Raw genomic sequence first — 25180 nt, 5'->3', positions numbered from 1 at the left:
CCCGCGACGGGCGCAAGTTGCGAGGCGGCGGAGGGGCGCGGAGCCGCCTCGCCCGCAGCCCTCCGGGCAGAGGAGCTGTCGGGGCGGCGCCGGAGCGCAGGCGGCGGAGTTTGCCCGGCCGGCTGGTGCCTCCTTTCCTTCCCTTCTCTTCTCTTCTCTTCTCTTCTCTTCCCCTCCCCTCCCCTCCCCTCCCCTCCCCTTCCCTTCCCTCCCCTCGTCGTGTTTTCTTCTTTTTCATTTTTGGCGGGGGGAGCGGTGGCTGCGGAGGGAAGCGCTTTGCTCTCCGCGCTCCGGGGCCGGCGCCTGCCGCGGTGCGGATGCGTATGGACGAGTCCTCGTGAAAACGGCTCCCGACGTTTCCCAAAAAACCCCAAACCCAAACAAATCACCCACTTGGATAATTAAAACGGTAAATCTAGCTAACTTTTCGTTATCTTGCTTGCTGTGTGCTTATATGTGTAGATATTTCTGGCTTATCTGGCTTCATTTCGTCATCCTTTGGTTTTCGTTAACTAGCTTCTCTTGTGCTGCCGGAGAACTTGAAACGTTGGGGTTTCGAACAGAGCAGGACTCTGTTTCTGCATTTTCCTAAAGTTGGACCGAGGAATGAAAACCTTCCTAGTTCATACCAGCCTTGCAAATATGTTTACTTGTTTTATTAACCTGAACGTAGATGAGATTTCATGTGGCAACATCTCTCGGAGTTTGCTTTTCCCTAGTTTAATTGTTGCCGATGCTAAGTCAGCACAGAAGTGTGTATGCTGCACACATGCAATCCTGTATGCCGATTGATTTTGTATGCTGGCATTCACATCTGAAAATCCAAGTAGGCTTTGGATCTCTTTAGTTTATGATGTTAACAAGTGAACTGCCTTCTGTTTTCATCCTAGTTCAACTTGTGGATCCTGCCAACACAAACCAAATCAAGTGGTATTTCTCAGCCCTGTAATTATTTAGTTTCCATTTAAGCGATAGAAACGTGCTACGATTTGGACAGTTTGCACAATTTGTGTAGCTGCTTAATCCAGCAGGCTTTTGTTCGAGAGGTTATTAATTTTATACAGTCACTGTATTGGTTGGATGCTTTATGAGACTGGGCAACCCCAGGCTTTCTGCACATTATGAAAACCGACTTTAGGAGATTATATGTCTTTGCTTTGTTAGACATTATAATTTCATAGACATTTCTGCTCTCTACTATTAGCTATTCTTCTTCTTGGAGTATTAACCCAGCAGACATTTACCTGAGGAAAATAAAAATGAGAAGCCAGTTAGGAAAAAAAAAAAAAGTCAGTGTAGATACGGAGAAAAGACTGCCTTATTCTCATAGAATAAGAGAAAATGAGAGTATCAGTTGGATACTTGGTAAAAATGACTGACCTGAACTTTGCTGTAAAATATGAGCTAAACTTCCAAGTTTAACTCAGGAAAAACTTTGTGTAGACTCTGCAGCTCTTAACTGATTTTGTTTCTTTCTTTTCTGAGAAGTCATTCATCTGTTGATCTACCTGCCTGTACATACATGTGCATACACACCTGCACAGGCACACATACCAGCCTGAGAGTGGCCAAGCACAGGACTTGTGATTCCAGGTTTTGAGCCGCAGAGGACTACAAACAATGATGGGGAAAGGAAAAAGGAAGAGATTTACAGCAGTTACTTTTGGGCACGTATTTTAGGGACCTCAGCTTGGAGACTGGTCTCAGTAGTCAAAGAAGAGAGACAGGACCCTACGTGCCCTTCAAAGCGCCTAGCATATGCTTCTGCTCTAAACTGCTGCTTGCTGTGATTACATCTCCATTTGAATTAATCTTCCAAAAACTTACGTTCATCCGCCATTTATCTTGTTAGTGTTCAAAAGGGGATAGAATTGCATTCATTGGTTATTTCTAGTCCACTAAATGTTAAGATCTGTTGACCCAAGAGACAAATATTTTGCTTAGGGGTTAAAAATAATCTTTGTTCATGAACATACAAACTGCTGTGTGCTGACACTGCACACTAACTTTCTGCAGTGTTGCATTAAACGGGAGTATGGAAGTAGGGGGCATTGTTTCTCCTGCACATAGGACATGAGTGGTTAAGTGACTAGACAGCAGTGCTGCTCAAAGCATTAGTAACTCCGGGGAACATTACTGTCTGAACTCTGCCAAAGGTACAACAGTGACCTTTGCGTCAGGTTGTTTTAAGGCACTGTAAGCACACTGCTCTTGCTACCTCTGCCTCTTCACAATTACCATTCACAGGCATGATAGTGCCTTCTTTCTTTGGTGTGATTTCTGCCAAGCCTGTCATAAGTAGCTGAAAGTTTCTTCATTTCGATTGTGGAGACTGAAGCGCCTGGAGTGTCAAAGGAGGAAAAAACGGTAATCAGCTCCAAGCCATTGTGAAATTTTAATGCAATAATTAAAATAGACTTTTAGGTAAGTCAGAAATTCTGCTTTCTTAAGAAGAGATTGATCAAGCCTCTGTTGTTTTTTATTTTTCCCAGAAATTTTGGAGTCTACAACTCTCACTGCCTTCAGTGAAACCTGCAAATAAGCAAGTTTCCTTGCATATTTCCTTGCAGAATTCCTTCCTTCCCCCCTGTGAGCTCCAAATTACCTGTGTTTTCATCCAGGCAGCAAATGAAAGGGCTAACAGAATACACTCGGGCAGGAGGCACTCACTGCTTGTAGAATCTGACTTTTCAATACTAAGATTCCTCTTAAGCTGGGGTTACAGACAAAAAGGGCTCACGCTGCACATGACATCTCTCACGTGCCCATGGCATTTTGTGCCAATTCCACATCTGAGGATGACATACCACTATTTTAGTGTTTAAGAGGACGTAAATGATTAAAATTCAGATTTCTTTTATAACTTACTGATGCCTGTCTGTTAGAAGATACAACTGAAGTTATTGGATCTGAAAGAGTAACACCTTTTTGCCCCAATATTCTTTAAGTTATTAATTGGAAAAAGCCTTATATACTGCCAGATTCAGTGGCTTGCCCCTAGTATTAGCCCTTCATCCAGAAACGGGGCAAAAAAATATGCATAGCTTCAAAATGAAAGAGAAATTTACTTTAAGACAGCTTTAGTCCTTGAAATCAGTTTTTATGCCTTTACCTTTTAAATGACTAATCTCTACCTGTGGGTGTCCATTTAACCTGTGAGATAACTTTAGAAACTGCTGGAGGCAATTTGTACTATAGGATCTTAAGTGATTAACGTTAGGTATACAATACAATGCACTTTCAGTATTTGATGGGTTGTATCTCTTGGCTTTGGTTCCTTTTTTTTGGTTTTTTTTTTATGTTACATTCTTGCCTGCAGGGTTTCTCTGTAATTTATGATCACAAACAAAGGTTACAGACTCTCTAATTCAAGTTTCAACTGTTATGGCATTTTTATACAAATGCTCATTTACTTTGTCATAGCATTTAGCAAGAAGGATCAGTCAATGTGATCCATTGTTCTGCAACTATTGTGTGAAGAAGTGATTCTATCTAAAATGTGTCCCCTGGTTATATTTTTTTGCAAACTAATTATATATAACAGACATAATGTTGCCCTCTACTACTACATTATGTTTCCAATTGTAATGAAGTTGGAGAAGTTTCAATGCAAGAACAAAACAAAGTATTTTTTCAGTTGACATTTGATGTCCATGGCGGGAAAGTTTCACAAGGCAGCTGTTCTTGGCAGACAAGCAAGTCCTTCAGTATACACCCTTCACATTGTAATTAAGACCAGGGCACACCAGGGGAAGTGCTGGGAATGTGTATTATATATATTTAAGTGTTACTTTCAGGATGGCTCATCTTACAAATTAGTGATCGAGCGAGAGAAGGGAATTGGTGGTCATTTCCTTCACACCCTCTTCATGTCCTCGCTTCTCCTGCAGTTCCTGGAGGAAGAAAAGCACGTGGGAGTACAGTAAACCATGCAGACCTAGACATCCTAAGAATTGACTAAACACTTTTGAGTTTCCTTGCCTATAGTAGGAATGTATCACATGGTAATTTGGGAGGCTTACTTGGAAAAGGAAGAGTTATGAAACTGGGTTTGACTCTTACAGCTGTGCATCCCTGCGTATGCATTTGCAGGTTTCCTGCAGGAGAGAGGCAGAGAGCCCTAGGCTAAAGGCTGGATAGCTAGTTTTAAATAGCAAACATGGTTTGTTCTGCCATGAAGCATCAGCAGCTCAGCACCACAAAAAGCCCGATCTAAGGACTCCCACATCACTGGCTTCATTGAAAAAAGAGAAAGTTTCTATAAAGCACTAGTTGTGATATTGTCTTTTAAAAAACTACATCAGCATACAAGCAAGTAGCCTTGTTGAATATGTTTAAGCATTGTTTCTTCTTGTCAAAACGCCAGCTGAATTTTGAAAGTTTTGGGTTGAGTGTTAAGCAGCTCCAAATTGAAGATAGGGCTTATCAAAGTGAAAAATGGCCACCTAAATTCAATTTTTTTAAAAAATTATTTTTCCCTAGAAATGGTCTGCCATCATCTTGGGCCTAATTCATTGCATTTTGTAAGAAACCATTACTCCACTATGTTAAATGACACTGTTTCATTTTCAGGCTTTGACTGAACTGGGTTTTTGTTGATGGTGGAAAAGATAAAGTTTTGATGGCAAAAACATCCAAAAAAGAATCAGCAAGTCAGCTGGCCCACGTGTAAACACAGCAGTTATGCCTTAGGTGCTAAACAGTTCAAAAGTCATTTTCTGTCACAGGGAATATTGAATTGCACAGATAGTGACAGTCCTGCTAATAAGCTATGAGGTGCAAAGAGAGGTTAAGGTGACCTAGCTACCCACTTGTGTGTATAAATATGTGTGTGTGCTTATATGCGTATGTACACAAGCACACATACCAATTTCACGGAGGCCAAATATAAAAGCCATATGAATGAACAAAAAGTTGCAATGAATTATGAAGGAACATTGGTAATGTGACCTGCTGGAAGAGGAGGAAAGGAGAGCAGAAACGAAAACTGAGAGAGTCACAGAAAGGTCAGATCCTTTATGTAAATTTTGGACAGAGTAGGTGAGAAGGACTGGAAGACCTAACCCAGAAAAGCTACTGCTTGTGCAGTAATGAGAAGTGATTAGAATTTGATGGATGTTTTATAACCCAAAACCAGGAATTTCTCCAAAGGGTACTTTGTACCTATTGAAGTGTGGTTGCATTTGGCAGCTTCTCCTGACTTGAGGAGAACTTCTGAACTCTGCTGCTATAAGTCACAATCAAAAATATGGCAATTTTAGAAACTTTTGACCTTCAAAATAGAATTTATGAGCATTTAATTACTATACCTGTAACTGTGTAGTCACGTCTGCAATAACAATTATGGGCAAACAGACAACAGTCGGGTTCCTCTTCCCCCTTTTTCACAGTAGTGGGAATAAAAGTTTATTTTAATCAAGTTTCATTCCTTTTTCCCATAGTAACACTTCCTTTCTAGAGCTGTCTGTAGTTGGTTCCTACAGCAGCTGCATGAGGAGAGCAGAACAGTTGGCTTGGGTCTTTTCATGGACAGGAATGCCAGATGTTCTCTGCTTATTGCTTCCTACCTCTGACAGAGGACGCGGTGCTCAGCGAATCACTCTTAAGGCCAGCAGCATGGCGTGACTTCAGCATCACATTGCATCTTCTCTTCTCCCTCTTTCTCCCAGTCTCACCATCTTTCTTACCTCACAGCAGCTAGGTTTCAGGCAGACCGTGCTCTCCTCATCCTTAGCTGTCTGAGTTTCCTGGTCTTTTGAATTCCTGGATTGCCACTGATTGCACTCACGTGAAAGCGCTGACGCTGCCCTGACTGAAAAACTTTCTGCGTGGGCAGCAATAATCATCACGGCTGTTGTTTTTCCCCGAGTCCAGAAGCCAGCGTGCATAACACTTATTGTAGGGCTGCTGCAATATATGAAAAAGAAGCATTTTCCAGTGTAAGTGCAGATGATTTCTTTGTATCATAACCACTTTTGTTAGTCTCTAGATGCATAGATTTGGGCCGTAATTGTATCTTTAGCTGAAGAAGAGTGTTCCTTCCTCTGGGAGAAAAGGAACATATTCCTGTCTTTTTACCTAGCATAAACGCTGTTGATTAGATAGCATTAAATCTCTTCAGTTTATTTGTACTAAGCGTAAGATTATCTATGAAGTTCAATACGGAAAAAAAGTAGCTATCAGTACTCGTTCTCTTATCCTTAGCTTAGTGCTAGATTATAAAAGATCAGCATGGCTTGGACAAACCACTGCAGTAGGTGGTGATGGAGCCCACGGAGTACAAGTTTCCTAACTCACTGCGATGACTGTGGTTCACTGAGTCACTGATGAGAAGCAGGTGCTCTGAAACCGAAAGAGAGACAACTGAAACAGAGAGGTCTATTATCAAAAGATGATCTTTGGGAGAGATTTCAGGCGGTGGTATATTGGTATCTCAACCACTAGAGGATGGAGGCAAAATTTGGACCACATCTATGTTGTTTACAGATGCAGCCCAGCCAGTTATCACAGTATTTTCCTCCAACTGGTGTTATAATAAATCCTAATAACTACAGGACAAGCTTCTAACAGACACAAAGCAATAAATGTGGCCTGGGTGAAAATACTAGGAGGGGCGTGTACCACTGTCAGGAAAACTTTAGTCAGAAAACAGGTCTTAATAACTCATTATAACAACTACTGTCAACTTGTAAGGCTGGTACCACTTGTGATTGTCCAGGAGACTCTCCTGGGTGTCATGTAATGTTTTCAATTAACAGTTTAGTAATAATTAGTATTTAACTATTCATTAACAGTTTAGCTGAGGGAATAACTTGTACACTTGGTAAGTGTGCAGGTGATACAAGGTTGAGGAGGAATGCAAACGGGTTGAACAATTGAGTGAGAACTTAAAGTTGCTTTAAGAAATGTAGCTCAATAGAACAAGTCTCAAGGATACTCTTGGGCAGGAACAACCAAGAGTGCAAATGTAACAGCGGAAATGACTGACCGGGCAGAGATGTACATCCCCAGATATATGTCAGCAATATCACAGAGCTGATTCATGTTCAGACGATGTAACTGGCAGATCCTTTTTGGAAAAATGTTACATGGCCATCCACATCCTGAATCTGCGCGTGTGGGGAATGGAGGGAGCAGGGCTGCTCGGCAAGGGGGGACGTGCTGGGAGCCAAGGTGACCCCAGCACGGGCACTGCCTCACCGAGGGGGCACAGCCAAGTGCAGGCAGGCAGAGCCAAGTGCTGGTAATGGGACGCATTGACAGCCCCAGCACCGTGAGGGGATGAACCAGGGCCAGGGGCCACCTGAAGGAGCAGCCAGGAGCAAAAAATGACATTGAAATTATTTAATGACATGGAAAAAATCCAAATGTACCGGACAAAACAGGCAAATAATATGATTATTCGCTCAAGAAAACAGGAAAGTCAAACTTTAGAAGTCTAATAGCATTTTGGTCTCTGTAAAGGGTGCATTTAAGGCTGTTGATTTCTTTCCTAGGGAAATGACTTCCATTCTGTCCTCTCTAACGCCTGTACCTACATAAACAATCTTCTATATTGGGCTTGCCCAACATAATGGCATCATTACCATCTCTTCTGCACAAAGAATTTTTACATTAGGGTTATAAATTACACTCATTCTCTGCCTTTTACTGAAGGCTTTTAATTTTTTTCTTCCGGCCAACCCTCACTCTTCTCAAGGACTGCACTGCAGGTCTTGTTATGAAATTACCTGAAGACTGACAGTTGCCAGTAGCAAAAAGGGCCCCTGCTGTTTTGGAGAAGATGAAATGTGTGTTTCTTTTCATCTAGACCAAAAGCCTTGGGTGGTTGTGGGGTTTGGGATTTTTTTGTTTGTTTGTGTTTTGGTTTTTAATTAATAATTTAGGATGTTTATATCTAGAATAAACAACTATTTTCTATTAATAATGAGGATCTATGGATATGTCTACATTGTCACTTCCCTGATTTGCTGTTAAGTCCCTATTTCCTGACCATCCAAACTGCATCAATGTTGTTTTGTTTGGACCCTGTTATAGAGCAAACCAACCAGTTTCCTCCAAGACAAAAGCCAGGTGTGGATTTGGAGGTGATTTGCTGAGGAGAACAATTCAAATAAGCACAATAGCTGAGACCATACCCAGATTGGGACCTTTCTGTCCTACATAGTGTTTTCCAGTGCACTCCCAGCAGACCTTCTGCTCTTAAGGGCTCACAAGCCCTCATGTCATGTCCGAGGACATGCAACCTATCTCCCCTTTGGTATTATGCTATCAAACTACCACTCCACTGGTAGCACATCGGCTTGTAACAGTCAAAGGGAACTTCATCTAGTGGTTTGGAAATTGCTCACCTCTGTCTCCGTCAGAAAATTCACAAGAAAAAGCTTTGTACAAAATATTGGAAAAACTGATTTGGCCAGAATTTATCTGGCAAAAAATGGGATTAAAATGGACTTAAAATACAGAAAGATGAGAAAGCAAATAATATTTTTTCTGACCTGGATGCATCTGTCTGCTGAAATCTGACTTCCAGCATGTATCAAAGAGGTATGTAACCAAGAAAGAGAGGGGACAGTACATATATCTCTACTCCTTTCATAAACCTGTGAGGTACCTTGGTGGAAGTGGCACAGGAATCTAGATTGAAATTCAATGCAACAGCATAGAGCCTAAGTTAAAGGCAGACTGTCAGAGAGATGTGTTGAAAATACATGTAGGACGAAGCACCATTTCCACAGGAAGGAGCACTGTGAACGTCAGGAGCTGCTTTAATTCATGAGAACTTACTTCACTTAGAAATGTGATTCTGACTTTTTTACTGTCAATTCTTTTCATAAAAGCAATACTTATTTTAGGCGTGACCAACTCGTTTGTTCCCTTAACTGTTCTTGGGAGAACTACTTTTGCAATGTCCTAATTTTGTGATGCCTTTTCTGCATATCTAATGTGTAGTACACCTGTGACTAAATTATTTTTACTTTCTCATTTTTTATTGAGACAATATTGTGTAGACTTCTTTGGCAGACTAGACCTGACATAAAGCTTTGTCTGTTGAGCCCAAACACATTTACCTTCTGGAAACTCTTTCATTTAATCTAGAGAAGCATAGATCATTTGAAGAATGATAAAATTACATGGTCAGTCTGAAAATTAAGCTATTTATATGAAAGAGGTTTGCTCTTGTACAGCTGTAGGTATGAGTCACTGACCTAAGAACTCAAAGCATTGCAGGGATATTAAGAATATAAAAATAAAGATTTTAATACATTGGTGAAGTAATTAAAGAAGACAGGAAATAAAAGACTTGTTCATCCTAACTGAAACAGAAAGCTTCTTTCTGTGGTAATGAGAAGAGATCATACCCCTCAGGTTCCTTGTTACAAATCTTCTGGACCAACACCTGTCAGGCAAGTGCTATTGCTGGATGTATTGCCCTTTAAAGAGGTGTAGGAAGCAATGAGAGTAAAGATCAAGAAGTATTGCTCTTGCTTTCGGTAGGAAAGACTTTGGCAGCCTGTCTCCTTTCTTCAGACTCCCCTCTTCCTGCCTACAACAGCTGCCATCTCTGAAACAGCTGAGCTGCAATAAACAAACACCCTGGAGGAGTGGGGAGACCCTTTGGGCAGAGCTGTTCTCCTTCTCAGACCACAGCTATCTCCCAGCCAGGGAAGAGAAGGTAGTTTTGATTGAGGGTGGAGAGGGGGAAAGAAGGGGAGAAAAATGCCTTTCTTCCTTTCTTTGCATCTTCACCTCCTTCTAAAACCTATCCTAAAAGTGAGAATCAGTTTTTCTTCCGTCTTTGTGGTGGAGGGAACTACAAGAACGTGTTCTCACCTCTCTCATTTGGTGCCTTTGAGAGTGAACGGTGTCACATCTAGCTTTCAGGCAAGAGCCTCATCTCCAGCATCTACAGGGGAGCAGCTGATACATTCCAATAAACTGGCTTAGAGTCAATTCAATTTAGATCAAAGTGGTGATAATGTGCTGAAGGAAGGAACTAAAGCGGTAATTCAGAAGATGTTTCTGCTTTCTGAAAGGTTATCCAGCTAGCTACTCTTCTGCTTTTTGTTTGTTTGCAATTTAAATTCCCAGTTACCTGTAAGTACTCAGTGCCCAGACCCGATTTTTTTGTGTGCAGGTACTTGTCTTCTTTTTTACCCTGTTTTATATATGTGATTGGAGGAGCCAATGGGAGGTAGAAGAAGGGTCCCTGTCAGAACTAGGGAAATACATGAACAAATAAATTTAAAAGATAAGAATATTCCTAGTGCTGTCTCTGCTTTTCAGATTCTCCACTGTGATAACAAGGAGGCTGTACCACAGCCTGTGGCACTGGGCTATGTGTATGACTGTAAAAGCAAAACCTTATTTGAACAGGCTGTCCTACTGTTAACTTGCCGCCTCTCAGGTGCACACACAAGCCACCGCCACCACTTTGTGCTCAGCACTGACTACAGCACTGCTTGTGAGGGAGTTCTGAAGGCAGGAGGGTTGTCTTGGAGAACAAGGTTTGGACCATGTTGTCTGAGAAACTGCCTCTCCTCCTTGCACTGTGCTGAGGAGACCAAGCTAACGGAGGTACGAAAGCTGCTGCTACCTCCTGTGAGAGGAGAGCAGGAGCTGCATGTGGGCTGTGAGGGATCTGCTGGTTCTGGTGTTTCCTCTCCTGCCTCGTTCCTCTAAATGATGGGCAGTCTCCTTGCCCTGGAGAACATGCTCCATGACAGCATCTGCGAGTGGGCTGCAGATGGTTCTTTCTTAGCAAGGAGGCAGGAGCTGGGCTGGACTCTGGGATAGCACCTGCTTCCCTGGAGCGGGGAAATAGAAAAGCCGTTTCTGAGCTGGGGGAAACGTGAATGGATTGCAAAAGTTCAGCAAGCCTGAACTAGGCATTCTGGTAAGAGTAGTATTCAAAATGTAAATATATATATTAAACATGATCTTAAAGAGGCTGCTAAATCAAAATGCAATAGAATAAACACAGACGATAAGAAAGAGATGGAATAATTACAGGCAAGACTGAAATAGAATTTCTGTTATATCATCTACCTGTTTTTCCCTCGTACCACCCTAGCACTCTCACTAGACCTTTCTGAACCACACAATATACTGTCAGCTCAGCCTTAACAGAGCACTAGCTGGTTTAAGGTACCGTGATTAAAAACTCACAGAGACTATAACAGAATAAATCAAATTATGTAAGTAGTTAATTTTCATAATTTGAAATTACTTCTCCTTTATGCAAGTGGAACCACAAAATAGGCTGCTACCAGCTACTTCGGAGTGTTTCTGGAATATAGTTTATGAATGCTGAAAGAGAGGGTAGCAAGCCATTTTTGTAAGCAAGTTTGTAATACAGAGTCTTGCACTGGGATATAAATAAAAGTCACTTCAAAAGTGATTGCGTAATGGTGAGTTCTGGGACATCTGATACATCAAAGTGCAATCAGAAATGGTGCAAACAGGAATCACCGAGCTGGTTTGAGGAGGGAGGAAGGACAGAGATCACGTGAAAGAGCTTTCCACCCTGGTGGGAGCCCCCGGCTGCCCCTTCCCACAGCATGGCTCTCGGAGTTGCTGCCAGCCCACGCACGGCTCAGAGGGTTTGGGTTTAACTTCATCCTCTGCCAAAGTGTGTGACCTTGGTCTTACCATGTAGTCTCCCTGTGTCTCCTGACTCATAAGGCAAGGTGAGGCACGTTCCCCATTTAACAAAGCACTAGGAAGAAAAATACATTGAAAAGTAAGAGGTACTTGAACTCTGCAAGGATGGGCCATTCGTGTATTGCTCAGACTGACATATCTTCCTGTGATGAGCTTCCCTGCGGCTTCCAGTTCAGGGTTACTCAGTCTGTTGTCCTGGTATGGGAACATGCAAAATACCTGCAAATAAGTTTTAAACAGGGCATGCAGTTTTGGAGGCCTCCACATAAGACATGTGCCTCTGATTTTATCTGTAGCCAGCCATAAGTTTAAAGGATGAGAATTAGCAAATGATGGTTCGGTCTTACAGCTCTTCCCTTCCGACAAGGTGACAGAAGTTTTCCACAGCTGGTTCTGCAGACCTTCGCAAGACCTTTCCATCTTCCCTGCATGCAGCAATGTCAACTGATCATTGATTTTTGATATGGCTTTTCATCACTGAAATGTTGACACTTTAATTATCAGGAGGCCCTGCACAGGTTGGAATTAAAAAATTAAGAGTGCGTATATCATAGAGCTTAGTATAGCAACTCCCAACAAGTTATCTGAGCAGTGAAACTTTTGAAGCTTGCTTTCCTGTAGTTCTTGTTCTTATAATACTTTTCAGTCCTTCTGTTGCCTCATACAGGTTCTCTAATGTCTAATAATAAGTTGAACACATGCTGTGGCCTTTCCATTAACAGCAGCTTGCCTTGTGTCTATTTTGCAGCATGTTTTCATCAAACTTATAGGGACTCTTGATCTCTCTGCAAGTTTAGTTAAAACTGGGCAATGAGTTCAAAAGGAACTCATGGGGACTGACAGACAGCACGATCTTGTAAGCGTCATTTCCCAAAGAAACCGGATTAAAAGTCTAGCAGCTGGCTATGTGGTAGGCTAATTCAACCCTTCATTTTCTATCAGTAAAAAAAAAAAAGTGAGGAAATTTTTTTTTTAATAATGTTAATTGGCAGAGTTTCAGTCAGAGGGGAAGCCGACTCCCCAATTTTTTTTTTTCATTAATAGGGTCTAGAAAAAGGACAGCTTTATTTCTTTGTATAACTAGAAGAAATTACTTTTTTAAAGTGCCCTTTTTTATTTATTACTGGTGATCTGCTTTGTCAGGGATTTCCGCTGCATGGTGTCTCCTTTGAAATAATTGCACAGTCATTATCTCTTTAAGGTTGTTTTGAGCAACGTAACGGAAGCCTCCCATAGCCTGTTTTCCTACTGGAATTTTTATCCTTCTTGATTATCGGCTGTGTTCCCATGACAATTCCTGTACTCACGCATCCCAGAATTAGCTCCTAACACGTTCCAGCCTGATGGTACATCAAGCCCACTCAGTGCTCTGGAAACTACATGTATGCAATGGGCTCTGAATGTGTGGGGAAAGGAAGGTCTCTAATTTGGGTAGTAAGGCTATATGATTGAAAGATGGGAGAAGGGATGGACAGAAGGGAGTGGAGGAAGTAAAAGATGCTTAGGTTTATTCTTTTTTTTTTAATTATTATTTTTTAAATTGAAATGCCTCATGTCTGTAGGATAACATCTATATAATTAGTATATAGTTCTGGTGAAATGGAATACTTGCTTGAAAATGACTTACCGATTTAACTTCAGAGTCAGCTGATAAGGCAAGCGATTCTATATTCTAATCTAAGCTTTCCTTCATTGCACTCTCAGTTTACCTGGAAGCTCACTGTTTCCATGAGGTGCCCAGGTGTCATTTCCACTTTAAATGCTGCTGCATAGCTGGGTGCGTTCCAGCTGCAGAAGTACATACCTTTCTCAAGATTGCAACAGTCCTCTTAGTCAAAACCTGAGCAAATCCCAATAGAGATCTACTCAAAAGAAACACCTCATTGCTCAGTTCTAGCTGCCAGAATAGTGCCAGACCTGATGGTATACATCCAGCAGGGCCACTAGCTGAGAGGGGACCATCTGGATACTCCACTACTGCAAGCTAAGTCAAGGACCGTTGACAAAAAAGGCTCCCAGCAGGTGCTGATTTGGCTCCAAATGGCACTGGTGGTTTGCTAGGAAGGCCACCATCATGCTCCCATGTTTTGTGGCCAGCACTAATGTTTCTCAGCCAAGGCACGATGAATTCCAGCCAGCACTCCTGATCGGTCTTTATGGACAGCCAAAACTGCAAGCAGAACATGTTCAACTCTAATACAGCTACCTAGAGAGCTGCTAGCTAACTTTTTACCACCAGTAGTTGAAGTTCACAGATTAAAGCTGTTCTGCTGCTTCCTGGATGTTTTTGCCCCCAGCCTGTTCTCAAGAAGTTGTCCAGACTGGAGAAGTAAAGCTCTTCAACATGTCTCCATCTGAGAACAGCCTACCATCTCACCATCTGTCACAACAGCATTTTCTAACATTTTCTTCTCCCTCTTGGTGCTTCTTATGCCTTTTCAAAGTTTGCCTTCTGGCATTCTCCAAGTGGCACAGCAGTGTTAAGCAGTGACAAACACACCTTGGGACACTCACGTTTATGGAATATCAAAAAGTCTCCTTCCTCCCAGCTACCGCCTTTTCTCACTCAGCATGATGGTACCATGAGGATTAAAAAACAAGCTTATTATAATGCAAGCACGGTTACCAAGATAGCAGGTACAGGAGAAAATGCAATTGAGATAGTAGTTTGCTTTGCAGTTTGAACAATGCTCTGAGCTTTCAGCTACCTTTACCTTTTATAAGACATATTATCCAAAGTAAGATATTTAAAGATGCATACAGATTTTAAGATACTCAGTCTGCTTTAATCACAGTCTCAGCACTATCAATGATTTGATTTCAGAAAAGTTATTGCAAAAGTCTATTTTTGCTATGCCATTTGTGAAGAACTTCAGATGATAGAAAACCAAATTTAAAATAAAGATAATGCATTCTAAGTCAAGAGGGTCTCCCTGAGGAGTCACCTATAAAAATAATATTGACTGCTCACTCTCACAGAACCTCTGCGAGAATCCTTGCAACAGAAACATGCACCAGCTGCCATTGCCATTTCAACAAGATCCTTTTTGTTCCTTGGTGGCAAAACTCCTGATCGCATCTGTCCCCCTCCATAAGGATAGCCAGCAGAGTTGCACAAGGAGGTTACTACTTTTTTCTCTGCCTCTCACCAATTTCCCAACAGCCCTTCCACCAATTCAAAACCGTACAAGCACGCTTCAAGTCCCTGTGCCAATGTTGGTCTCTAGGCTGAGTCCAGGGCTCAGCTCAGCCCAGGAGGAGACCATAGGAGGGTAATTCCAGAGTGAGGGAAAAACATCACATTAATGTTGCTATGGAGATAAGAATTAGCACAATAACTATTGTGTTCTGTTTCAAAGCTTCCCAGTCTCCAGTTTTAACTCCTTCCCCCGCTCCACCACCGCTTCAGGTCTGTCCCAGCACCATCCCAGTATACCTGACAGATTTCTGGGTCAGGAACTGGAAAGGGAATGGCAGAACATATAAGAACCTGAAGTCTGGCCAGGGATGAGAAAAGGGGGAGAAAGAAGTGAGAGAAGTCTTGTAGAAAGAGGAGAGGATTAAAAAAAAAAAGAGGGTTATAAGAGGCAAGGACATGGAAAAACAGCTTCTGGAGATGGCGCAGAAACAGGCAGAAATGGAAAATATTTTTGTACCATATGGTTACCCTCTACCCTTCCTTAATGAAGCTCTGTCCCTCATGGAGAGCGATGCACAGGCTATACACCACTCGGCAGTGAATACTGAGACCGTCATCTTCCCTCCTGTATGCAACAGCCTCTCCTTTTTCTTCAGCGCTGAGAGGAAAAGCAAAGCTTCTAGGAAGCAAATACAACATCACGCTTTCTTCTGAGAGGGAAAGCAAAAGTTGGAATGAATTTGATAATTTTAAACACAGTTTTCCACATCCACATTGTTACATTCAATTAGATGGTTGTGCCATTTCTGATGGGGTTTATGTTCCAATGCCCTAAAGCTTGCACAGCAGTAGGAGTTGTATGTAGGAGTTGTTGTTGACATGAGTTCGGTACCCTTCCATAAAATCACCCATGCTGTAAACATAATGCCCTGCCCTTTTGCAGAAACAATGGAAAAGCATTAAAAAGGGGTGATAAAGATTCAATTGAGCTTGTAGATGAAAATTAGGAAGACAAGGCATTTCTGATCCACTAGGCTTCACAATTAACCTCAGGTGCTAGAGGCATCATCCCCGGCTGTGTAAAGTGTCTCTGAACATATCTTTCACCTGCAATAACGTTGTCCCTTGCTGCCACAGCCATTGTGCAAAACCCAGCAAACAAGCCTTGCTCTGCTACCTCTGGCCCTGCAGCAAGCACCACCTTGTTCTTTCAATCTTCCAAAAACATATTCCTCTGCAGCCACCAAAAGAACAGCTGAAATTTTATTTTGCCTAGCTAGCAAAAGACACCATAAAGCAGTTGATAAGCAGAGGATAAAATGAGCCTCCCAGGAGAGCAGCGGGATGCCTGGCCCTGCCCAGCCACCCCCCCACCAGGGAGCGGGGCAACAGCCACAGGGAAAGCAGGCTGCAAAAACGGCCTAAAATGCAGCTGGGGGGCGTTCACACTTACGCCGTTGTTATATATCCTCATCCAGCATCACGTCCTTTCCTAAAAATTAATACCGATTTTCTGAGCCCAGAAACTGAGCTACTGGAAGTTCATTTGATGCAGGCAGAGCTCACCAAACCTACCCCTTAGATTTTAAACTCCTTTGTCCAAAATGACATAGCAACTGGCTGTGCGATGACACACGCAGACAGCAGCATCCCCACAGTGATGACTCTGGGGATCAGGCTGCACCACCTTCCCTCCCTGCTGGCTGACAACAACTTGAAAATGGGCATAGTTTGCAAAAGACACGTGAACAATACAGCTGACTCTTTTGAGTCTTTGCTGTGCTCCAGTCCCAGCATTCCCAGAGCTTCTTATATGATTTCTAACCAAGCTTTGAGGGGGAAAAAAAAAACACAGCAAATTGCCTTCAGCCCCATGATGGGAAAGAGCACCATAAGACTAACCTCTGGTGCGGTGCTGTGGTGTCAAAGACTCACTGCTGCCCAGATTCAAAAGGGTAGTGAGAAATGACCGATCTTGGCTATTAGTTGCTGCGCAAAAATTTTCAAATAAAACCATAATTTCTCATAACTTGCCCTTGTAGGCAAGCCTTCAAAAGCAGGGAAATGAATGCTTTCCCTTCAAGAGTTTAAGGAGGAGAGAGAGTCTTCACTCATTCATTGATCTCCACAGCATGTTTCATGGAAGCTTGGGAAAGTCCAAAAGCAAAATAAGGTTCAGTGGGTCTCTCAGCCCAACTATAATTCCACCCTCACTATCTCATTTCCATCCCCCTTTCCTCCCCCAGCCTTGCAAAGGAAAATACCTTCAGACTAAAAGTCCTATATTACTTCTGAAGATTCGCTCCCTTGCCTTTCTGGTGAAGACCTACGCTTTTTAATACAGCAAAAGTAAGGAAACACCGTTCTCAGAAAACTTAAAACCAGACACGAAACACAGACAGAAAAACTGCTCTTCCAAGCTCAGAAAGTTAAGGAAAAAGTCATCCCAATTCAACACTTTGATTTAATATTTCTCCAGTCAACAAAGCATCTGACTACCTTCTCATATGCTTATTATTAAAAGGTTATCTTAGTAGCAAACTGTCAGTTTAAACTGGAAGCTCAGATGCGCTATAGAATGGCTAAAGTCCAAAAATACAGGAATCATGGGGATGGGTGAGGATATTACTAATAACCCCATTCCCTGAAAATCTTGTTTCTTTTTATGAAATTTAATAAATGAAATTATGACAAATAACAATGATCCTCTAACTGAGAAAGTATCAAGAACAGGAGAAGCAGCAGGGTGTGGTTTTTGCTCACACGCCAAAAGCGCGGTATGTGAAAATGTCATTGTGAAGTTCCAAAATCACAGTCAAGAGCCTTGATCAGCAGCTGCTTAGTTGGGAAAGAGACTTACCTGCTTAACACTCTAGTGATGCAGAAACTTTGAGTGGAATTTGAAATCATCTGTTTCTACCGCATTTCCCTGTTATGCTTTTGAAAGACGGGCCAATGAAATCCTTTATTATGTGAACCTTGAAGAAAGACAAGAGATTACCAAGAGATCTTTTTTAGCTATTGTACCCTAACCTTTCTGGGTTTCTGAGAAGTTTTGTCTTTAGGATGATTTACTTATCTTTATCCCTGGATTTTTATGTACCACACGTAGCATACAATTTTTTAATAACAGTACATACTCATGTTTCAATTCAGAGGTCACTTCATAGATAAAACACTTGTATGAATGTCTAAATTATCTCAGTTCTCAATCACACTGAAAATCAATACAACCCAAATACCCATACGACAAAGACGGGTTTCAAAAATGCTATGTTAGGCTGGGGTCATATTGTCTTAATCTAGATATTTGCATTCAGATGATGTCACTGAGAGATGTTTGGTTCTGCAAGGATGATTAATTTCATTTTCCCTCTAACATCACGAATGGTACTAATCACTCCATCTAATTTTGTTCAATGGTAGTATTTATTACTTGGTTTCATGGCACAAATAAAATTTAGCCTGACGTCTCAAGAACCTGGGCATCATCCATATTAACAAAGCCTTATTACACAAAATTTATTTTATTCTTTTTTTAAGCCTGAACACAATATGGTCAGTGTCAAGGTAGGGGGAACTTTCGCATCTTTAGCGGGGGCCAGTGTGGACTGGTCGCTATGTCATGAAACAGCTCAAATTGATCACAGTGATGGTCTGTTACATGCAAAGCCATGCCTGGGTCTTTGACTCTGAACGATGCCGGAACGACAAACAGTAGAGCTTCTCAGGGTACTCCATCCCACCTATACCAACTTTATCCTATAGGAAACACGCTACTTCCTTGGCCTCTGGTATGAATGCCACCTGATGGTTAGTGAAAATGTCTGAGGTGATGTAAAAAATTGAAATCAAGGCTGAGCAATATTAGTTTGAATCTTGAAGATGCAGATGCCACACCATCCGGTGGAGAGCTGCTAGATGGTGACAACTGCTTTCTCTCTTCCAAGGAGTGCAGTGCACTTAGCAAAAGGAGTTAAGCCTTTCGTACATAATAGCATGTAGGGCATAAAATATTGCTGGGGTCTCTTCACTGTCATTTAAAAATCACAAATGTTGCAGCAAGTGCTGTGCTTTGATTGCAGCATTTTTCAAGCCCATTTTCACTTTCCCTTGCACTTGCCTTTTAGGCTTTTACCACAATGCTCTACAGCTAAAGGCACCCGAGAAACAGATTGCTAGGCAACAGATGCTGCAAAGGACAGCTTCCCCTCCCCTAGCACCGAGATGGCAAGAGACCTTACAGTGCTCAAAGTTGCCTGTTACAAAATTTTCAAGGCAAAACCAGCTTAGTGTTAGGAAGGCAGTCAGGTGAAGCAAGAAATGACTGTGAAAGTAGGAGTTAAAAATAAACTGCAATAGGAAAAAGAGGCAATTCAAGCAAATGAAGGAGAAACATGATGGGAGGCAGCAAAAGGCAACATTAAATAAGGAGCTGTTATTAAAAGTGTGGGAGCAGGTAGAGAATATGAGGAAAGAAATTAGCAAAACACAGGTAAAAGGCAGATTTGAAAACTTGTGCGATAGCATAAATATATATATAAAAGCTTGATTTACTGTCATTCTTATAAAAGTTTATTTATTGTTAAAATTCTGTTTAGTGCTCATTTTATACCACTGTATCAAAAGTTATGCCTATCATGAGGAAACTGATATTAACTGTTGTGTTTTTCTTCTGAATTACCGAGGAAAGTACTTTACATCAATTCTACTCAGTCCATAAATGTCATCCATGGAGTAAATAGAAAAGTTCCATCTGATCACTATTTAGGAGAGAATGCAGAAGCTACATAAAGCTACATAAATCTTTATAGAACACAAATTGGTATTTCACCCAGAATATAACTTGGAAGCCAACATATAAATGCAAAATGGTACATACTAAGCAATGCTAAGTAAGCAAGGGGAAGGTTGCATCTGTCTAATGAGAGTTTCCTTTAGGATAACAACAACAAGCTGCTAAAGTAACCTGACCTGGAAGTTGTGAAGCATAGTGCAGTACCGCATTAAGGAAATGTGTTTTCCTTGTTTAAATCCTTAAATGCTATTTTAAATATGTAAATAAGCTTGCCCAGTAGGATGAACAGTGGCAACAAAAACAGATGCTGGGTGTGCAGAACCAAGAAGAGAGTACTGAGCAGCAAAGCAAGCTGAGTGTTAGAGATGAAGAAATGCCAACATACAGTGAAAATTAGACTTTGCAAAGGATGTTAAAACAAATGGGGGGGAAAAATGGAGTTGCTATGCAGGAAGAATGGGACAGAGATTAAAGATAATCTAAGTACAGCCCAAAAACTAAGTAAATACTCTGCCTCATTGCAATCAGAGGAGATGATGTTGAGCATGGAACAAAAGGCAGAATGCCTAAAGGGAATCAGGTTAGGGAACTTGCTAAGGAGCTTATTTGGTCTTTTGAGACCAAATAATCGTCACAGCAGAATTCTGGAAGAACAGGATGCAAAATAGCAGGTAGAGTAACTAGTATTTTCAATATTTGCCAGGTCAATCCATTCTTAAATGACTATACAATTGCAAAGAGGTTGCTGAAAGACTGTTTGAGTTTGTCAAAATAACAGCCGAGATGAGGATAGGGGTTCTGTCTACAAACATATCATTGAAGTAAAAACCAGAAAGGGGAAAATAATATTTTAGCTAAAGAGTAACGAGAACAAATGACATGACATGAGAACAAACACATCATGTTAGAAAAACATTTCTAACCTTCAATGCAATGAGGTTTGGGAACAATCTTCTGACAAGAGTAACTGGCATGGAACTAGTTAGAAATGGAGATTGATCAGTTTGGAAAACAGATTTAGTGATAAATTTGCCTGAGGCAGGTAGAAGAGAGACCATTCCTAGTCCTTTTTTCTGTAAGTTTCTTTATAATCAAGTCTCTGCAATTACTCCACGGTTTCCTAGACATTTGACTAGATAATATTCCAGCATTCAGTAATAACCCTTTGCCTTGTTACCACTTGCAGTCAGCTTAACTATCATCTATCTTGCATACCTCTCACTCCAGCATAAACAGGGTACATGTATTCCCTCACAAGGCAAAGTTTTCTGTTGGACGTGCTGACATGGCACAGACTTCTCTAGTTCTGCCAGTTGTTCCTTGAGTTGAGGGAGGAAATGGCAAAGTCGAGCCCTGCCTGCTGTAACAGTGGTTGAAATCCCTAGATGGCTCACCCACCACCCGTGTAATCGACTGCACCCATGCTGCCCAGATGAGAGACACATTAAGGAAAAGCAACCAAGTATTTCCCCTCAATCCATTACTTTGAAACTTTAACAGAGTTTATGCAAAGTTTGTCAAAGCTAAAACAAACTGTAGACAGTGTTGAAATAGGAGAATAGAAAGGAAGGCACGAGTCTTTTCAGATAATTACCTTTATGCCTTTCAAGTTTGGAGTACGTGGGATATTCCCTCCATGGGTTTAACCAAACTTAAGCATATGTTTTGTTTGTGAACTCTTTAGCCAGCTTTTTGCCACTGACACATCCCCTTGGTAAATCCCTTTTTACATTTGCTTCAACATACCCATTTGAAATATCTGACTCGTTTCACAAATATACTCTAAGGTTTCTTATTAAAAAGCTTTGCGATAGTCTAAGAGAAAAAGGGTTCTGCAAATAAAGAATAACGTTAACTATTCTATTTTTGGAAACAGGAGTGCAGTGGCAATTAGCCTGCAGCAGTCTGAAGGCAAAATTCCCCATCCCCTACCAGACAAGGTCACTGGAGTTGTGTGTGCATGTTGACACAACCTTTTAATGCACATATCCATTTAAAATAATTATTTTGCATGCCAAGCCATATTTTCTTCTTCTAAGTTCATTTCCACTGTGTAATGGATGGCTTGAAATCCAATTTAATTAATTTTGTGATGCAATTTTCTTCCATGTCTACTATTTTCAGTGCATATTACATCTCCACTACTTCTGAATGTATCTTATTAAGTAGCAATTGCAAATATATATATCATAAATTTCAATTCTGTAATTTTTCCTTTTAGTCAACTCTAACTTCTGTCATTCTTGAAAGCACAAAAAAAGTCTGTAGAACAAACATGCATTTCGGTTGTACTCCATATCCCAGTCACTGAACAAAGACATTTCATAGCTAACCTGTATTATTTATTCCTAAAACCAATTCCTTTTTCTATTGAATCTTCTTAATGTAGTTTGCCTTTATAACAATTGATATATAGTTATGCAATTCAATTTGATGACAGAATTTTTTTCAAAGCTGGAAATGAAATTTGCTAGCATCTTTTTTCTCATCCTCAAAACATCAGTTTAAGGTATTTGAGGTATTTGAAACAACTCTACAAACCAGAGTTAAAAAGAGAAACGAGAGAACTGGGGATTGTGTGAAGCCCCAGAGAATCCGCTCCCCTTCTTCCCCAGCTGAAACGTGGAAGGACTCTGGAGAGATGCCGGGACATTGTTACCCTTAGATCCCATACGGAGGAGGGTTTGGGACTGGGTTTTGGGCAAGGGTTTTTTTGTTTGTTTTTGCAATCTCCATATGAAGTTCTTCCTGCTCATGCAAGACCAGTTTTTTCAAAAGAAAAAAAGATTCAACTTTTAAAAGAAAATTCTTATATACACCTGCTTTTAAAAAAAAAATAAAAGTCTATCTTAAATCTGGCTACTTCACAGACACTACACTTCACAGACACTTCTATTAAAGCTGTTTTTTCTGCACTTTTGTTTCACAGAAGGGACAGGCTGTTTATCAACAGGTTTTTTATGTTGCCTTTGAAGGGGTTCTGGACCCGACTATCCCATTCTAAACAGATTTAGCTTGATGACCATGAAACCTTCAGGAGAGGGTGGTAGTGCTTTCTACTTCCATATAAATGATAGTTCTGCCTGCAAAGTGGCCATAAAAGCAGCAGGCAGGAACTTTATAAGTTGTTGTCTGTCAGTTATTTCCACGTAAAGTATACATTATTTGCAAGTTAAATTTATTTTATTTTCCCCAATCTGCCAGTTCTACAAACTCAAGCTGACAATGAAGCAAAGTTCTTCTCGTGCATAATTACCTTTAACGAAGAATCCTCTGGCCAAATTGATTCACTGACACTTGAGCATTTTGTTTCCTGTCAACATTTTTTGCACAGCCAATGCAGACCAGAACTTAACAAACAATGCTAATATGCAAGAAAATGTTGAACCTGGTTCACTGTCAGCAAGCTCCCCTGCTGGGCTTGCATGCCAAAGGAAATAGTTAAAACATCCGCTTTAAAGGCAAGCTAGTAGCTATGACTTTGAATACACATAAATAACACATCGAGTAGGCGGCAATTTTACATCGGAGTGGGAGATGTTAGATAAAGTCTCTTCTCAGTGCAGCTTTTGAAGTACCTGGGACTGAGTGCTGCTGCCTTTCACATTTATTTCACTCCGCCCTTTGCTCTGCACTTGTAGCACCTTCACTGTACCCGACCCCATGAAAAAAATTTCCAGGACAAATAAGTTTTCAGGGCTTAGGAAGAGATAATTAGACAATTAGTTTAGTTTTGTTCTTTAAGAAACAGTGCATATTTTAGTGCCTCAATGTCCCACTTTTGTTTTCATCTGCTTTCGGCCTTAGAAAGCTGGAAAGTTTTATATGCGTTGTGCATAGGTAATAGCATGGCCTGAACACAGGTAGGGCGTTCTCTAGCTGATACAATAAGCAGTTATTTTAAAATGAAAGCAACAAACTGATAACTGCTACTTAAAGAATGAAAAATGTATTTTATAAAACACACTTTACCATATGATATTTGCCTTATATCCAAACCGGTGAGCCAAGCAAAAGTTGATTTTCATTTGGAACACAGGTTGGGAATCCCTGCCCTCTCATGTCAATATTCAAGTACTTGTCAACAGGAGTGAACTCTCTCCTCCTTCTTCTTTGTTCATACAGGGTAACAAACACTGGTACTTGCAATCAATATTTACTTTTATTGTACTGTTATCTGCTTTTCATAATAATTAATGGAATCATATTACACACCACTGGTCTAGTAGCGAGGAAACACCCATAAATTCTGCTTTGATGAAAGACCACTATGCAACATGTAATATCTGCGAGGCATCTATGTTGTACACACTCACATCCAGAAATCAGCCAGTCCTTTGTGCCTAAGTGATTACTTTCAGTGGCAGATGAAACTGTCCTCCCTACTTCTCCAGATGCAAGAATTTTTCAGCTTATTGCCTTTTTGCAGAAGAGGATCAAAGTAAAGATAGTGATAAATAGTTCTAACTCCATCCGTATCAATATCTTCAGACATAAAGATGAAGAGCTTTAAATATGTTTGCACAAAGGTTCTTTCAGCATTATACCAATCTGCAAGAAATGATATACGTACTAGTGTCAACACTGCAGAACTTTATAAATATACTCTAAGTGAAATTGTCAGTTAATAGCAAATAATACTAACATTTGCTAACATAGTCAACAGAAGACTGTTTAAAACAGACAGATTGTTATTTACAGCTGTGCCAGATGGGTCAGTTTGAAAAATGTTTAACTGCTCTTTAGTTAACATTTAAAATATATTCTTCAACATCCTTGAATATTTTTAAATTGCAGAGATTTTTTTTTTTAGTAAAATTTATCTGCAAGTATTTTTATATTCCTGCTGTCAAATACAATTATACGTGCCTGTAAATAAAAGACAAATTGCCTACAGAAAACTGTTACGGGAGCTCACACAGCAGAAACATTAAATATTAACAAATGAATACATCCATTTTAGTACAATGCGACTGAACTTTGTGGGAAACTTGTGTGTTAGTTATTGTAATACATTATTTGAACATGACGTTTATACTGCACTATACATCGGGGGGGGAGTAGTGCCATCTGTGTGTCTAACTCTCAGATAAATGATCAATAACAAGACCTTTAAGGAAGGGGGCATTGAGGTGGTGGTGTTTTGATTCAGTGTTATCTTCATATTTATTTAGACCCTCCAAATCCACTGCAGGCCTCTGCTGTTTTCTTCCATCCCTTTCCAATATCCTCTAAGAAATATAAAATCATTTTAACAACATATTGTAGCAGAATGGCTGAACTGATGGGGCAGAAGCACCATGGCATTCACAGCTGGACACAGCTTTATGGCTTAAAACTAAAGGAAGCATTAGTTTTTCTAGAAAGACAGAAGCAATCAGTAAAATATAACTGCAATATTCTTATCAGACCTTCAGCAAACCACTGGATAGCTAGTTCATACTTGAGCAGCAAGCTATACGGTTTTACAAGCCTTTAACAATTTTGTTAACAGTGTGTGTGTACAGGTCATGTAGCTGGTGAATATGCCTGGGTCTACACAGATTTTTTTTTCCCCCTCCAAAAAACAGGTATGTAGA

The 25180-nt window shown here is 40.7% G+C and overlaps 1 protein-coding gene across 2 annotated transcripts in view; it reads left to right on the top strand.

The window, feature by feature from the left end:
* The first annotated feature begins 261 nt into the window (after positions 1 to 261).
* HTR1F (5-hydroxytryptamine receptor 1F) overlaps positions 262 to 25180 on the top strand; it is a 116067-nt gene continuing 91148 nt past the window's right edge. For both annotated transcript variants that reach the window (XM_076351791.1, XM_076351782.1), the window contains exon 1: positions 262 to 409. The gene's annotated coding sequence lies outside the window, so the exon portion shown is untranslated. The remainder of the gene's footprint in view (positions 410 to 25180) is intronic.

This window comes from Aptenodytes patagonicus, chromosome 1 (assembly GCF_965638725.1).
Source record: "Aptenodytes patagonicus chromosome 1, bAptPat1.pri.cur, whole genome shotgun sequence".
NCBI lineage: Eukaryota > Metazoa > Chordata > Aves > Sphenisciformes > Spheniscidae > Aptenodytes > Aptenodytes patagonicus.
This window is presented reverse-complemented; position numbering and strand designations above follow the sequence as displayed.